This window comes from Crocodylus porosus, unplaced genomic scaffold, assembly GCF_001723895.1.
Source record: "Crocodylus porosus isolate Cpor-Errol unplaced genomic scaffold, CroPor_comp1, whole genome shotgun sequence".
Classification (NCBI taxonomy): domain Eukaryota; kingdom Metazoa; phylum Chordata; order Crocodylia; family Crocodylidae; genus Crocodylus; species Crocodylus porosus.
In genome coordinates this window covers 11,676,375-11,683,941 of record NW_017728949.1, presented here as the reverse complement: position 1 = coordinate 11,683,941, position 7,567 = coordinate 11,676,375, and the positions used below count along the sequence as shown (strand labels likewise).

At 40.1% G+C, this 7,567-nt stretch overlaps 1 protein-coding gene and 1 long non-coding RNA gene across 3 annotated transcripts in view; one reads left to right on the top strand and one right to left on the bottom strand.

Annotated features, from left to right (window-relative positions):
• Positions 1 to 1,944, top strand: part of LOC109322935 — a 76,123-nt gene extending 74,179 nt beyond the window's left edge. Inside the window, exon 3 of the long non-coding RNA XR_002104512.1 lies at positions 585 to 1,944. This is a non-coding gene — a long non-coding RNA (uncharacterized LOC109322935). The remainder of the gene's footprint in view (positions 1 to 584) is intronic.
• The window catches only part of SPAG16 (sperm associated antigen 16), a 924,455-nt gene that overhangs the window by 481,127 nt on the left and 435,761 nt on the right, over positions 1 to 7,567 (bottom strand). The window lies entirely within an intron of this gene.

Here is a 7,567-nt window from a genome sequence, read left to right as displayed (position 1 = left end):
GCTGGCGGGGACTGCCCAAATCATTGAAGCTCTTTGAACCTTTTCCGAAGATTCAGAGAGCTTTGAATCAATTTGGACCTTTTTATTAGTCCCCTGATTCAATTTAGATTTGGAGATCTGGTCACCGAATCGGGATGAATCTCCTCTGAATCAAATCACCACCTGAAGTTTCACACAGCCCTAACATACACACACACACACACACACACCCCCACACACACCCACACACATACCTTTTTGGGTGTAAGAGTCAAGTGTGCTGCCAATTTTAGTCCAGAAACAAGTGTGCCTGGGGGATCAAGTTTGGGAAACAGTGTCCTAAGCTAATATTAATCAGGTTAGATCCTGAGACATACTAATTATTTTTATGCTACTCTGGCAGTACAAAGAAGTTGTATAAGCTGGAAGTCCTGTGGTTAGAAGGTGACCTGCCTTGAGGTACTAATCTCTGTAGCAATTCTGGTCGCACACCAGTATGTTCCCTTTGTTTCTCAAGGCACCTCTGTACCATGATCTGAAAGGAAAGGGTCTTCCCACTAGTTCAGCACCAAGCAAGCAACTCATTTTTTCTGTTTATTTCACAGATCAGATGTATCAGCCTTTTGACATCACCAGGGCAGACTGAAATGATGGGAAGAAGAACTGGACCTCCCAGCATGGAAGGAGGAAGCATTAAATAAAATAAAACCAGATCAGAGCCCTAGAGCAAAGAACACTGATCAAAGAAAAATATTTCTAATTTCTTGGGATAAGCGAGGAAACCTAGATATAGAAACATCCATATCAACACTATGATCATATTCTGAGCTTCTTCCCTACTGTTTTAAAAAATATATACATGCACAAATCAGAACATATTCCACTTAAGATTTCAGATCCCAATTAATTTCCACGTGATATTTTAGTGCAATACTCACTGTTCCTTAAGCAACCTAATAATTTTTTAAAGGCTGGTCAGCCATTCTTTTTTTTTTCTTTTGGATAGGATCAAAATAATGGCACTTCTTAAATTTACAAAACCTTTAAGGAAGATTCCATCAGAGATCAGCCATTTATTTTCTTCGATTTGTCCTTGAAATTCTGAAAGACTCTCCGAAGTCATGATTTAAAGCACTAAGAACCTGCTCAGTTGGGGCCAATCTTCAGCTGGTGAAAATTATCATTGCTCCAGCAAAATCAGTAGAGTTATTTTGTCTTTATACTCCAAAGGAAATCAACATGAATAAGAGAAAGAAGAACTTGCATTTTTTGGAGAATAATCACTGAAAACAGCTAGTTTCATGCCCAATAGTTTAATATCACACAAATAGTCCCACTGAAATCCTATGGATTAAGGCAAGGTTCAGCAACTTTGGATCCAGCCTACAGAGCTGTGGCTTTAGTGGAGGGGGAGCTCTGTCTGTGCCATGCTGCAGTGGGGCAGTGGGAGTCCTGGAAGTGTGGGGTAGGGAGACGGGGAGAAGGTGGCCAGGTTCTACTGCTGGCCTGGCTTGCTGCAGCTTAAAGCTGGGTCATTTTGGCCCTTTCCCCACACACCCCCAGAAAATGTTGGGTTAATGTATTAGCCAACATGAAAAAAAAGTATTTGAAACTGACCCTAAATCTATAAACTGAACACAAGGGAAAAAGAGAGTCCAGAACTGAAATAACAGTAGCTGTATACTGGTGTAGCTCCACTAACAGGCTGGTACTGTTTTACAGTGCTAGAACTTGAAGTCCAGTTTCTTTTTTCTTCATTAGAATTTAAAATAAGGCCTAAGTCTGTTATATTTAGTGCAAATATACTTACTTGTTCTGTGAAAAATGACTCTCAGCTTCTGCGCTGTGATTCAAAACCACTTTGTCTTTTAAATGTAATTGTAATGTAATGCTTTGCCAAAATCTGAACTCTTTCTACTTACAAGTATAAGATGCATCATCTGAATTAAATGTCTTGCTAGAAAACCCTAAAAGGTCTATTGTAATACATCAAGTACACATCTCACAGTCAGTGAATTACAAAAATAATTAAACAAAAATCGTGAATCTTGAGCACAAGTTCATTGTTACAAAGGGACTGAGATCATTTACCCTGATATGCAGATTCTGTCTGACAGGAGGAATTCACAATGATCAAAATTAATTTCCTTAATATGGTCTTGTAATTTAAAAGAAATATTAAGAAGCCACATGGCATATAATGAAGCAAGGAAAAAAATAGCTAACTGATTGCTGCTGCTTTCGAAATTAGAGGGAATGATTGTTATAGTGAAGGATGGTTCTGCCATTCTGATCTGATACCCTGAAAGTAACTTACATCTTCTACATATGCATTATCATGGTTTCTATACACACAAAAAAGAATTATGATTTCCATGCCATGAATAATCTCCAAGGAATATAATGTTAGGATTTTAATCATGAACTCCTCATTGAAGATAGCTGTTTACTCATTAAGATTTAGAAATGAACCAAAAATCTTTTATCATAACCCCTTAATAAGTGGACGTATATCCCTTTTCAGAACAGTGTGTTCTTACGATGTTTAATATCTCTCTCTTATCTTGCAATCTTAGAAGCTTTACTTCCTTTATAAAGAAATGACATCTTTAGCTGAAGTGGTATGTATCTTTTTACAGATCCCAGCTGCAAGCATGGTTTAATATTTTAGAGTTTAATTCAAGTTTTTGCATCCTTAAACTATGCCTAAAACCCAGGAATGTTTGTGTCCTTGGAATGATACTGAAGATGACAATGATGATGAAGATTAATGGTATTCCAAGTTTCAGGACACGTGATAAACAGCAAGTGAAAACTAAGCTCTTGGCCCAGTGACAGCACAGGCAAACAACAGACGTAATAAAGCAAGAGCTATTTATGGAAGGAAATGCAAACAAGCCTCATGGAAGTGGGGGGGGGGGGAAATGAAAATGAAGGGAGGAAGAGTGATTGGCACACATTGATGAAGAGTATCAGAGAAACATGGAGAAAGGCACAGAATAAGAAAATCAGGAATACGTTTGGATAGAATAAATGAGGAAATTGAGTCATAAATCTACATAACAACTGTCTAGGCAGCTTTGCAAGAGAAAAGCATTCTTGGAATATCCCAGCATGAATTGATACAGGTAGGGAACAAACAAATGGATTCAAAAAAGAAGGTAATACGAAGCAAATGAATGATGTTCTGGGCCACAATGGGTGAATCTACGTGAGATGATTACAGTGGAGTTGTCTAATAACCTCCACAGTAAACATCTCAGTGTCTACATGTGCAGTGATATGCGGATGGAATAAACTAATTAATTCAGCCACAGGTTAGTATTTGTAAATACAAACACTATCCTGACTGGAGTTTTTTATTCCACCACAACACACATGGAGATGCTGACAGCACTGGCTGGGACATGACAGTGCTTCAGTGCAGGGGCTGTCTGCCAGCGTATTGAGCTGGGTCCGAGCAACCCTGGCTTGGCAGGCTGAGCCCCTGGACCGCTTGCCAGCCAGGGCTGCTCCAACCTGTCTCAGCATGCTGCAGTCCCAGATCCACAAGTAAACACAGTGCCCAGGAGCAATAAACTGATACGATATGCACCAGAGTTTATTGCTGCACATTAACTGCACATATAGATGCAAACAGTGTTTAGGATGACCTCCAATAAAGAGAGTAATGGGAGGATGGGAATATTTGGAAAATTGGATTAAAATAATCAAGAACATAAATTCTGAAAGGATTGGGCCACTCTTTTGACAATAGACAAAGAGAAAAAGGATGGATTTTAGAGATGTCATAGAAGAAAATGCTGTTGGTGTCAGTTTAAATGGAGAGAAAAGCAAAGATAACAAATGGAGAGGAAAGCAAAGGTGACAAAGACCACAAAGATTACTTGTGATCAGAGTCACAAGTCCACATCATAGGAAGGATGGTACTGATGTCAAAAAGACAGAGGAGATGAGATTCATTGTTTCAAACTTTTAGAAAGCATGAACATATAATGACTGCAGGAGATGAGGATGCTTTCAGCAGACACAAAGAATGTGAGAAGTGGAAAGAGAATAAAGGGGGCAGATAAGGAGCTCTTTTTAACTGTTAACAACAAGCTATCAAGACACGAATGCTGAAGTGACAGGTTGAAATGTATAGCTGCATCCAGTTCTGGGTGCTGCACTTCAGGAGGGATGTGGACAACATGGAGGGGGCCAGAGGAGGGCCACTCACATGATCAGGGGGCAGCAGGGCAGGCCCTGCGAGGAGAGGCTAAGGGACCTGCACCTATTCAAGCCTCCACAAGAGAAGGCTGAGGGGGGATCTAGTGGCCTGTTACAAACTAGTCAGAGGGGACCAGCAGGCATTGGGGGAGTCCCTGTTCCCCTGAGCACTACCAGGAGTAACAAGAAATAATGGTCACAAACTGGCAGAGGGTAGATTTAGACTAGATATCAGGAGGTACTACTTTACTGTCAGGGCAGCTAGGATCTAGAACCAACTTCCAAGAGAAGTGGTGAAGACTCCTACCCTGGAGGTCTTTAAAATGAGGCTTGATAAACACCTTGTCGGGACCCCAGTACTCTTTCCTGTACATGGCAGGGGGTCGGACTCCATGATCTGCTCAGGTCCCTTCCGACCCTACCAACTATGAAACTATGACATAGTTAAACAGGTTAGAAGTTGGGAGATTTGCAAATCACCAGTTTACATGTAACATCTGAATAACTATGAAAAGGGACAATCTCCCAGGGTGTCTACAGATATAGCATTTCTCTTGAGAAAAATTATTTTGTCCTGAGATCATAGGAAAGTAGGACTGGAAGGGACCTCACAAAGTCATCCACTCCAGCCCCCTGTTCAATTCAGGATCCTCCCTGACTAAACCATCCCAGCCAAGTGACTGTCAACTTGCCCTTGAAAACTACCAAGGATGGAGATTCCACAATTTCTTTAGGTAACCTGTTCCAGTGCTTGACCATCCTCATAGTCAGAAGATTCTTCCTAAACTCCAACCTAATTATTCTCCACTACCACTTGAGGTCATTGTTCTTAGTCCTGTCCCCTATGGCCACAGAAACCCCCCCCCTACCCCCATTCTCTTTGTAATTGCCCTTTAGATAGTTGAATACTATTAATAACTCCTTCCCTGCTCAGTCTTCTCTTCTCCAGACTAAATAACTCTAGTCTTGTCTCCCTTTTCTCATAAGTCTTTCTTCCCAAGATCCAGTAGCTCTGCACTGGACTCTATCCAAACTGTCCAAATCCTTCTTGAAGTGTGGGGCCCAAAACTGGATAGAGTAGTCCAGATGAGGCCTACAGATATATTAATCCATTGTCACACTTTATGTACCTGTGAAATATGCAAGATAAAATATGCTAACACTCCCTTTCCCTTTTGTGCCTATAAATTAATCACAGCTTATTCAGGTTAATTAACAATCATCCCAGGGCAAGACAGTCAGGCTGGTGCTCTCTGGCCAACTGAGAAGCAACATGTTCTTGGAAGGGCTACATGTGTAAAGGCCTGTGATGTTTCCATTTGGTCCTGCCTGGACTGAGATTTCTGCTTACAGCCCCAGTGAAAAAAAGTTTTAAAGAGGAAAGACAGGGCAAAGGATAACTCAGACAATTTTACAGAGTGTAAGAGAAGGAAAGATGATAAAATGTTTAAATTAATTAATTAAATGAGAGTGGCTGGAAAAGTGGCAATAGAAGCCTAAAAGGACAGTATTAGAAATACCAAGAATAAAAAGACATGAGAGAGGAGAGAGTGATATTGTGAAGAGGAGAGAGATCTGGGAGAATGATCATGGAGTCAAGGTCCTCTCCTTTGACCAAGGAAAGGCCACTGGAGATTAGCTGAGCAGTTAAAGTAGTTAGAAGACAAGAGAAAACAAAGTAAAATGCACCTGGGACTGAATTAGAGGAGAGGAAGTCAAAGCAATAGCTTTAAATTTAAATCATAAGGAAGTTCATTTGCAAATTTAATGAGTTTAGAGATGAAGGGAAATTAGAAAGTTCATGCAGAGACAGAGGAGACTTAACAGTCAGGATGTTTTTCAGATTTGGTTAATTAAAATATACTCTGAGTGGAAGAAACCCAAAGAGCAGAAAAGATGGAGGTATGAGAATGGGAACCAAGGGCAGTCCCCACTGGTTAACAGCCAGGAAGGGACAGAGATAAAGGGACAGGTGGAGAGGATGGAGATGCAGAGTAGGAGAGCAATTGCAAAGGAAAAGGAGAAGAAGTTTGGAAAGGACAGCAGAACATCTCCCTGAAGAAGTCAGTGAGGTCCTAATCAATGGGCAAAGAATTTAAGAATGGAACTGAGTTTGGAAGACTGGCTGTAGAACTTAGAAGTATGAAACTTAATCAAGGAAAAATAAAGCTGATTTGCAAGAAAGAGGACAATAGTGCAGGGAGAAAGGCTAAATTAGCAGTGAAGGAAATTGTGGCTTTTTGTTTTGTTTGAAATATTATTCATTTTCTGTGGAGATATTCAATAGTGCTAGAACAAGAGCTCGGGAAGTATATGAATAGTATGTGGCATCTGGCTGATGTTTACTTAAGACTGATGGCACAATGGGAGAGAAGCATCAGTAAAGAAATTGGAGTAGATGCCATTAACTATTGTATCAATGGTCCTAAGAGTATAAAAAGAGGAAGAAGGGTCTAAGGCCTACACAAAGTGAAGAAAATTAATGGGTTGGAGGTCTTAAAGAAAATTAGATGGATTAAATGGCAGTATCCACAGTTAAGGAAATACTGTGTTGGTCAGACAAAAGAAATGAGAGAGGAAGAGTGATCCTTTAGACATAAGACCAAGTGACCAAGTTCCTTTTTAGTGTAAAAAAGTGAAATTCCACTGAAATTAATGGAGCTTTATCATTTACACTGATAGAGAATTTGGTACAATGTCCATGGAGTGTATGGGGTTTGATTCTGGATTAAAAAGCCAAAGAAGGGGAAGGGTAGAAAGCTAAATGGTCAGACAGTCATCACCATGAAAAGTACAAGTTCAAGTTTGATAGTACGACTGCCTAATAGATTCCATATGAACTACTGCTGGTGGATCATGTTCATTCTGTGGTCAGCTCTTCAAGTTGCTATAGAACTAGAATTATACCATTAGAGCCCATGGTATAAGTGTAATGCTACTAATATCAGGCAGCTGTGTCAATTTATACCAGCCAGGAACCTGTCTCTCTTAATTGGCTGTCCTGTGTTCAAAACTTCTATCTGCATGCACTGTAATCATGTTCCCACATTGTGACCACAAAACCATCCTTCCTTCCTTAATACGGAACTCACTATGCATATTGTCACAAAAATAAATAATCTCCAAGGTCTCTGGCACATTACAATTTAAACATGATTAATTAGTTAATCACATTTTAAGATGTTACCTGGCCACACATTAATGCAATTAATGGTGTGATAAAGCAAGGAATAAGCCACAAAATTATTACACAACATTGTATAATAACTTTGTTTCTGGTTTCATAGTTTCATAGCTTCTAGGGTTGGAAGGGACCTGAGCAGATCATCTAGTCCGACCCCCTGCAATGGCAGGAAAGAATACTGGGGTCACATGACCC